The sequence below is a fragment of the Oryza brachyantha genome, chromosome 1 (assembly GCF_000231095.2).
Source record: "Oryza brachyantha chromosome 1, ObraRS2, whole genome shotgun sequence".
NCBI lineage: Eukaryota > Viridiplantae > Streptophyta > Magnoliopsida > Poales > Poaceae > Oryza > Oryza brachyantha.
In genome coordinates this window covers 8,623,406-8,632,932 of record NC_023163.2, presented here as the reverse complement: position 1 = coordinate 8,632,932, position 9,527 = coordinate 8,623,406, and the positions used below count along the sequence as shown (strand labels likewise).

The following is a 9,527-nucleotide window of genomic DNA, read 5'->3' as shown; positions in this document are numbered from 1 at the left end:
TCCATCTAGCTAGACACCGGTGCCCTCTATCAGCTTCGCACAGCTTTATGGAGGCGTGGTCCACACACCGATGTGGCGAGCAACGTCATTCGACATGGTGGGTTAGAACAGCTGCCACGCCAGAACACTATGTATGTCCTAAGGCACACAACTGATCTTTTTTACAAGGGTTCATGAGTCAAGATCACTGACTTGGTAAAAAGGTAAAGGATATAAAAAAGGTAATGCATGGATTATTCATGTTTATCGTGTTTTAATCCCTATTTAGAGACAAGAAATCAAGTGTGTTATAAAGGAGAAGGAAAACTCAAGTGTTTTAGTCTCTATTTAGAGACAAGAAATCAAGTGTGTTACAGAGGAGAAGGAAAACTCAAGTTAACCAGTACCCCATCTGTTGAAAAAACTTTTTTATTCCTTACTTTTATTAAAACACTTATTTTTATAGTAATTATTATATTAGAGTATAAAAATAAGGAACAAATAAATTTGATCTTTTTTCTTTGTATCCTATCTAATCTTCAGCAAACAACTTATATCCGACCGACAGTATTGAAACAAATTTTAATAACGCCAGGCTTGAGAAAACGGTGGCAAAAGTGACAAAGTTTGGCAGCATAACCAAACACACATTCTTCCAGAGTTCCAGTACTCGAAGGATTCCGTGTGTTTTAAATTAGAGAAAAAACAAAGGCAAGATGGTCATCTTACAGTTCCGAGAAAGCATCTAATCAGTTTTTTTCTTTTAAGAATCTCATGTCCATCCGGCTCAACATAACATTATTTTTTATGCTTTTCACATATATCAATATAAAAACAAAAAAGAGTAGAATACCCTCAATTTATCAAATCACAATGCAATTGTACTCCTCTTTATCTACTTCCAATAAATTTATTTACTATTTTTGCAAACTCCAATATAATGATTTATTACCAATAAACTTATTTGGAAATAAATAAGATATACAAAAATAATTTTATTTTAGGACTGGTGCAATATTTTACCCAAGCACCCGGATCAGCTGCCATTATCCATTAGGCAATGCAAAACCGAGAGGACTTGACGAGCATGATGACCTGATAGAATAATAAAAGTGCCTAAGAGCATTCACTTATTTAAATTTGGTCATTCGTATCTTTATTTGAATTTAAATGATCATCTAAAATAATTTTAGTTTTTATATCTCTTTGTACTCCAACAGATCATCTATATATGACATCCTCCGTATCTTTTTGGAGGATAGAGAATATTCAAATATAGAGTTTCTCCCTCGTAATATAGATGTCATCTAAAAATAGAGTATACAATAGATGTTCTGTTCGAGTTCCATTTTTATTTTTTATTTTTTATTTTTAGGACGAAGAATGAGATAGATACAGTGCTATGGATGCCCTAACTAACCGATAACAGTAGGGGGAAAGGATTGCCGCATGGAGTTTATTGTAGCAAGGAGGAAAGCTGCGAGAAACTGTCTCATCTGATCAGTACAGCTGTACAGGAGTGCAAGGAGTGCTCTCTTGAAAGCAAGATTCCGTTATTTCCATATTATAGCCAGAAGAAGATTATTTTGGACATGCTTAATGACTTCTCGGTTTGGAGGAAAAACAAAATATTTGAATTCTTAAGAATTAATTCTTATGAAAGCCATTAGGTTTATTATAAGCAACAAAGAAATGTCAAAGAAAAATTTTCTTTCCAACAAGTTGTAAAGAGAAAATAAAAGTAGAGTGAAGTGCACCAGCGGTCCCTAAACTTGTGTGCATGTGTCATCTAGGTCCTTGAGCTCTCAAAAAGCATTTTTGGGTCCCCAAACTTGTCCGTCGTGTCATATAGGTCCAAACGGGCTCCGACCCGCTCCATTCGCTGCGTGGCATGCCACGGTGGCGCCTACATGGTGGTGTCACGTGGGTCCCACATGTCAGTATCTCTCTCTTCTCCTTATTCTTTTCTCTCCCTTCTCGTAGGCGCCACCGTGGCATGTCACGTCAGCGGATGGAGCGGGTTGAAGCCCGTTTGGACCTATATGACATCCCCAGACAAGTTTGGGGACCCAAAAATATATTTTGAGAGTTCAGGGACCTAGATGACACATGCACACAAGTTTAGGGACCGCTGGTGCACTTCGTATCTCATCTCTTCAAACTTGCATTTCCATTCCTCAACTTTTATTATTTTTATGGGTTAAAATTCCTACAAGCCAAATAGACCCTTAGACTGTGTCGGGGGAGTTAGAAACCCTCCCTAGGCATCACTCAAAATAAAGTGACAGATTAGCACGTGATTAATTATAGATAGCTAAAAAACTTTTTAATGGATTAATATGGTATTTAAAGCAACATTTTTGTTTTTTAAAATATATTGTTTTTCAGATAGCATGCGTACAGAAAACGAGAGAGGAAAAGCTATGAACATAGGCAACTGAACACACCCTGGAAGCTAAAAGGTATGTTTTATTTTAGATATTACATTACCAGCCATATATGGACATACCATTTAGGCTCTAGACTCCTAGTGATTACAATAGCCCATCTAAAGTCTCCCGGCCTTCCCCATTGTCCGCCTCAGGCTTCTTTTAGGGTCCACCTAGCTGGTTGCAGATGTAGCTTCACCTCTATCTTTTCGCTTCGGCTTATGGGGTTTATAATCTAAAGCTTAAATTTTTAATTTTAAATTTACAGTTGATTTTAAATGTTTTTTATTGAAGTTTATTTTCCAGACTTGATTTTTAAATCATTAAGAAAATTTATATAGAAATTTTATTTATTTATTATTTTTTATTTACAAATATACTTTTTGTTTTTTGAGTAAATAGCGTTGGTGGTACTCAAACTTGTTAGGTGAGTGTAATTTAGTACATAAACTCACAAAATGCTTATTACAATGTATGAACTTGCTTAGTGCGTGCGAACCAAGTCCAAAATAATATATTGTAACAAATCATGTTGAGTTAAATAAAATTGATTAGGATGTCACATGCACATAAGAAACCGTGAGGAATGTCAAATATCCTCTATGTATGCTTTGTATTTATTTTATTTACCATTGTTTTCTATCTAACATATACTCCCATTTATGTCTTATAAATCATTTATTTATATATAAAATTACTTACTCTATGTTTGATTGAGCATATGTGTATGTATATGACATTATCTTGACTTGCGAATCCACATGTAATCCTAATGATTGTCTAACTTAGTGAAATTAGACATTGTATGCTTTTTGGCTTTTGTTTGGAAACAAGTTTATGCACTGAAATAAATGATTTACAGGTTCATGTACTAAATTGCACCCACCTCACAAGTTCATGCATCGGTAACACAATTTACTCTTGTTTTTTTAATAAAAAAGCCATACCACCACCACCATCGTCTTTAGGTTCCCTTGCCATGTCCGGCTTTTCATGGCAAGATATCGCCCTGGTGCGTGGGTTCTCAGGACGCCAGCGGTGCCGTATTGCCAGCGGAGAGATCTTGCCTCGATTAGCCCAAGGTCTTCCAAGGGAATTTTTTTAGAAATATTATTATTTTAATGGAAAATCGTAAAATTGGAAGTCGTTCTTAAAAAATCACAAAATTAGCAGCCTGTCGAATTGCCGGAGATCGATAGGGTACATATCGAATGGCCAAAAGTCGACAGGGACTGTCGAACAATGGAAGTTAGACAGGGGTCAAGAGATGGCTGTTGAAGGGCCTAATCCGATCGATGTTTTGTAGTTCGATAGGGGAGGTTGGGTGGCCTATCGGCCTTGTGCTGTTCGATAAGCCACCAGTCTAACATTGTGTGTTCGAAAGGCCCCCTTTCGCACGTCAACATTTCGACATGCTGCTAATTTTGCTATTTTTCACGGACGGCCTCCAATTTTACGATTTTTTATTAAAATAATAATATTTCTCAAAAAAAATCCTTCCAAGGCGTCAAGGTGAATCAGCACATGTCAAGATGCGGCCACGATAGATGTATACATTTGGGTGATACATTTAGGAATATTAGGGAGCCTCAATAAATTTATAAAGATTAGGGATCAACATAAAAAAGATGAACATGTCTAAGGACTGCCGATATAACATGCTCTCTCCGTTTCACAATGTAAAACTTTTTAGTTTTGTTTATGTACATATATATGCTAATAAATCTAGACATATATATAAATTATACACATTCATCAATTGATGAATTTAGACAAGTTTTACAATACGAAACGATGATAGAAGATACTAATGAACATTGACAAATGTAACAAACATATACATTAATTTATAATTGAATTTAGCTGGAACCAGAAAGTACCTGTAAAACTAATTAAGCCCTCGTTTTTGGCTTTGTCTAACAATGACAAATAATATAATTGCAAATGAAAAATAATTTACGAATAACACTTTTATATATGTATTCTAAACCATCTAAAAATAAAGACTAAAAAATAAAATCTAAATTAAAGTTTAAAATTTAAAATTTTAACTTATAAGCACGAGAAAAAGAAGAGACTGTTAATTTAGCTTTGGGCTAGGTGCAAACACAATTGATTGGTCAAATAGCGGTGGGCATAGATTCGGGGATGTGAAAAGGATGGTCTAGTGGGATCATGATATGGAAGATCTGCTCCAATTATTAATCCTTGGGTGCATCACATGCATTGTCTTCAGCTGTTGCTGATCACTCTTGTTTATTCCTCTCGTAAAGTGTGAAGACTGGTGTACCGTTTTTTTTTCCTAACTACAATCATTAGGACAAAAAAACTCTTGCCTAAAGTAGAAAGAGAGAATACCAGGTACTAAGAGAAAGTATAACAGTAGATTATAAGTAAGTTATAAACATATTTTAAAGAGATAAGAGAGGAGAGAGAGCAGTGGACTACTAATTTATAGCTAGATGCAACATGAGTTTTAAGATGCAGTGTGTATGATATATGAGATCATATATTAATGCTTCGTAAGTAATTATTATATAAATTAGCTATTAGATTGACTATAGATAAATTAGAGCCAGTAGCTGGCTATACTATTGAACTTGCTCTAACCAACACTACAAACTCTACAAGCAAAGAAGGGAAGGCACTTGAAGGAAGCGAAGTTGGAAATAGTCTTGAAATTTGTGAATTTATACCAACAAGTGGACAGTAACATTGCACAATTTGCCAGGGATACCATGGTTTGCTTGGCAGCCCTTCAGGCTTCAGCTCATAGGTGACAGACGATTTTGCATTTTAGAACTAGTTTTATATGGTTTCTTGCTGCTTTCTATTTTTCAACCTAAGAGAATAGATATACAAGGCTTAGAGTTAAAAATCATACGACCGAGCTTTTGTAAAACTATAATTTTAAAGTGATGTATCACTAGACTTAGATTTTAGCATCAAATAAGAAATCATATATCTAGGGCATATTACTGTAAAACTACAAATTAAGTTATAAAATTAGAGAGAATTTATTATATACCACCGATTTTGTTCCAATTCTATAATTTGCCACTGACTTTATTCTATTTTATATTATGTCATCGACTTTTTACTTTAACCATTGTCGTCTTATTAGCTTCTGTTGGTACCGTACATTTTTTATAATGACTATCTATGGGACAACAATTTCTAAAATTTGGCCAAGAATTCTGAAATTTCAAAAAATAAACATCACATTGTATAACATCCAAAAATTTGGTGGAAAATATACAGTTTGATATTTCAGATTTTGTCCAAATAAAGTTTTCTACCCAAGGGTGTTTCGAACGTTAGAGAAAATATATAGTACTAACAGAGGCTAATTGGACAACGACGCCAAATTGTGAAAATTAAGTAAAAGTTGATGATATATTATGAAACTGAACGAAGTCCATGAAAATCATGGAAATGGATCAAAGTCAGTCGTCCACAACATATTTTCTCAAATAATTGTTACATGAGCACAAATTTTAGAGTTTAAATCCCTAGCATTACTATTATGTTGAAGCTTTCGTAATTAAACTACCGCTAAATCTATAATTTTATGATAATTTTTTGTACCACTCAATTGCTCTCTAATGTTATATTCTGCTTCGTTTCGACCTTGATGTGAGCAAAATCAATTGGAACCATACTCGATCGATCGCTGATTTCAGAGATCTTGTTTGATAGCCCCAGCCAGCAAGGGCTAAACCGATCCAAGCTACGCTATATTTCTGGGTAGGCTGCTTTTGTTGATTGCTACTTTACGCACGTAGGCTAATAGTTGCATGACCTGGGAATGGATTCGTCAATGCATACGGCAAAATTTATACTTTTGTTCGTAAAAAGGGGGGAGAAAAATATTATTTCCGTTCCAAAATAACTTTATTTTTAACTTATGCACAGTTTATCCCAAAATAATTTCACTCTTCTTTCCTTGCTATCTGCAAGGACCAATTTTACCGTCGTTTGAGTAGTTACCACTGAAATTTTGGTATATCACGGCAGAACGGTAAAAATGCTCATCCGCAAGGCTGCTAACCGTCGATCCGATCTCCTGGACCGATCGAGCACAGCGGCGAAGGGGCATCTGCAGCCGGTGACTGAGGATGAGCTTGATTTGATCTCGCTCGTGTCGTGGCCATGGATGCGATCAGCAGTGAAGCGCCACTTGGGGTGTTCATGACCTGCAGCAGCTGGCCGGGCCGATGGCACTGCGCGTGCTGATCTGGCCGCAGCACCGTCTGGCCGTCTGGGGAGGCCAAGGGGAGGCTGCGGCACCGTCTGGCTGCAGCACTGCACGAAGGCGGAGATGTCTTGGGGCTACGTCGAGTTTGCAACTGCTTATAAGTCAAAATTTGAATTTTGGAACTTAATTTTAAACTTGATTTTATGGTTTTTTTTATCATGGTTTCATTTACACATTTCGCTTTTGAATCACTATGGACACGTATATAAAAGTTTTACCTGTAAATTATTTTTCGTTTAAAAAACGCGTTTTCGCTTATTCCACCAAAAAGCGAAACAATGGGAGCCTTGGTAGCCTTTCCTGCTCCTCATCCGCGCTGCCGCCGTCCGCCCTGTAACAGTAGTGGTGATGGTCGGACATGGTAGCGGTCGGGCATTTCTATTCTTGGTCACGACTGATGTCAACGAATATGGTTATGGAGATATTTTAGGTGCGACATTGGTGATGCTTGTGGGTGGAAGCACATCTTCTTGACGACGATGTTGTCAAACCTTCTTTCCTAGCAGGTGAAAACATAGTGACGGTAACATCTAAAATATTACGATATTATTGAAGACATCTATGTTTGGAGGTAATTATGTTGTAGTACACAAGAGATTGGATTCAATGGTAATAATGATAACAAGATTGGATAGATAATTGATCTATAGTTCAGTTACTCTCATGGTTTATCTTCGGTTTTAGTTCGAAATAAGTCGCTTCGGATGATAGGAACATAATTTAATCACTTGAGGATCGGTCATTATTTTTATAGATCTATTTTTACTAGTTTGAGTAATACAAGGACTGCACTTATTTCTTCGTAGTTTTCTTGTTTGAATCAAGCTGTAATTTTGTAATTTGCAGTCATTTGTCCTACTGGCTCTATAATAATTGACCGTATTTTTTCGTAAAACAAAGGCCGGAACAAATGAATTCCATTATCCAGAAACCTCATCCCGCAAATTGATGTGTTTTATTCCTTTAATACCCCTTGCCAACCCATTATCACTATCTACCATACTACTTTACTATTAATGGATGGTACTTTAGTCTTCCCTACCCCGTTTTGAACACATTAAGATGCCGTTTGTTTCTAACTAAAACATAAGTCTCTTTTAGTCCTACTCTGTTTGTTTGGAGAGACTAAAATCTCATTAAATAACATAATCAATAGTACACACCGCACACATGTAGCTATATGCATAGAGTAGTAGTCCCTTTTAGCACCTCCTTTAGGGCCTTAGAGCAAGGATAATAATATAGCCAACAAGTTAGCTATAAGACTCCTTGTAGTCTTTTTATAGTCCATTCATATAATGGTTGGCTCTTCATCTTTAATGCAGGACCCACATGTCTCTCTTACATGGTGTCTTGGGTCTTGTGACTGAGCTGGCTATAAGCTTATAGTCAGCTTTCTCCTCTCTCTCCTCCCTTCTCTCTTTCACATCAGTATTTAGCTGGTTTATAGCCTGCTATTATACTTGCTCTTATGGACCTAGATAATTTTAATCCATTTTAATCCCCTGTTTAACATTTTAGGGGCTAAAAATAACTAAAGTAGAGGGATATAGTAGAGAGACTTATGGATAAATCCATCCAAACAAACAGCCCCGCCCCTAAGCTAAAAGTGATCTTATTTTTGACGGCGATATTACCATCTTCAGGTGCAAGCGAGTGTGCTGAGCTAGGCCGCAGTAGTGCAGAATGCTGCATCCATAAACGCTTTTGGTGGGCCAGTTACAAGAGGCCCAACTGCAGCCACTGCGGGCCTATCTCCACGCTCTCACTCTCAGGCCCAGCCCAGCCCAGCTCCACCGCCATCAGCAGATTAAAGAGGTTGAAGGTAAAATGGTTCTGTACTAAAAACATTGTTCAGAATGTTGTTGAGATATCGGCAGTATCCTGTTATTATGTTCAATACACTCAAGATTTTCATGAATCAGACAGAATTCGAGTCCGTTCGAATTTCTTCAGATTTGGTTGATCTTTTATCGGATGACTTCAAATTTCTGAAGAATTTAAAAAGAAAAACCCTGATTACAATATTAATGGCGCGTGAAGCAATTTTTTTAAGATCGAGAAGAGATGGCTTAGTGTTTTGAGAACGGTAATTGCAATCCAGCAAATTAAAGGTCTGGATGTACACAAGAAGGTGCTTGCAAACATCCAGCTGCACACATTTGCTGACATTAATCAGTGTAGCGAACTAGTTCACGAGCCACGGATACAATGATATGGAGTTCATGAGCACACATTCTGTTTATTTTCAGAAACAATTTATTATTCCCAAAATTTCAACCAGGCCTGCATGAACATTACAGAGCAGCAATCTCAAATCATTTTATTCTTACAGCACACATACATCCGGCATCCTCTAGGCAGGGCGCAGGCATGTTTGGGCAGAGAGAACCAATTAAACTGTATCCAAGCACTCTTCAGTATCAGTGTTCAGCTCAAGCCTGAACTGAATCATGAAATCACAAACCCCTAACTGTAGCATAGGCAGGCATCAGGGCAATCAAGCTCACTTCTTGGGCGCAGGTTTGGGCTTCTTGGGTTGCTTGTTCTTGTTCTTGCCTTGGTTAACGATGGGTGAAACAGGCTTCGGCCTATGAGTCACGACAGTACCCTTGTACCATGACGCCTTCACCACCCTCTCTGCAGGATCCTAACATAAAAATAAACACAAGTTTATTTTTATCATTGCTTAAACTAGAGATTATCACAGAGAAATCTTTATGTATGTCAGAGAGAAAAAGAGAGAGAGAGTTTGCACCATATTTCGCCTGTTGAGAGCTAGGTTGTTGGCTTGAGTTCTATGTTGATTTCTTGTGATCTGTATCTGCAATGGCCGCGTTTCTCCTACTGATATTATTAGG

At 37.0% G+C, this 9,527-nt stretch overlaps 1 long non-coding RNA gene across 1 annotated transcript; it reads right to left on the bottom strand.

Moving 5' to 3' along the window:
- Positions 1-8,907: 8,907 nt before the first annotated feature.
- LOC107304907 lies at positions 8,908-9,527 on the bottom strand. The gene is made up of 2 exons (XR_001550956.1): positions 9,425-9,527; positions 8,908-9,316 (listed from the first exon to the last, which is right to left on the bottom strand). It is a non-coding gene; the product is annotated as an uncharacterized LOC107304907 (long non-coding RNA).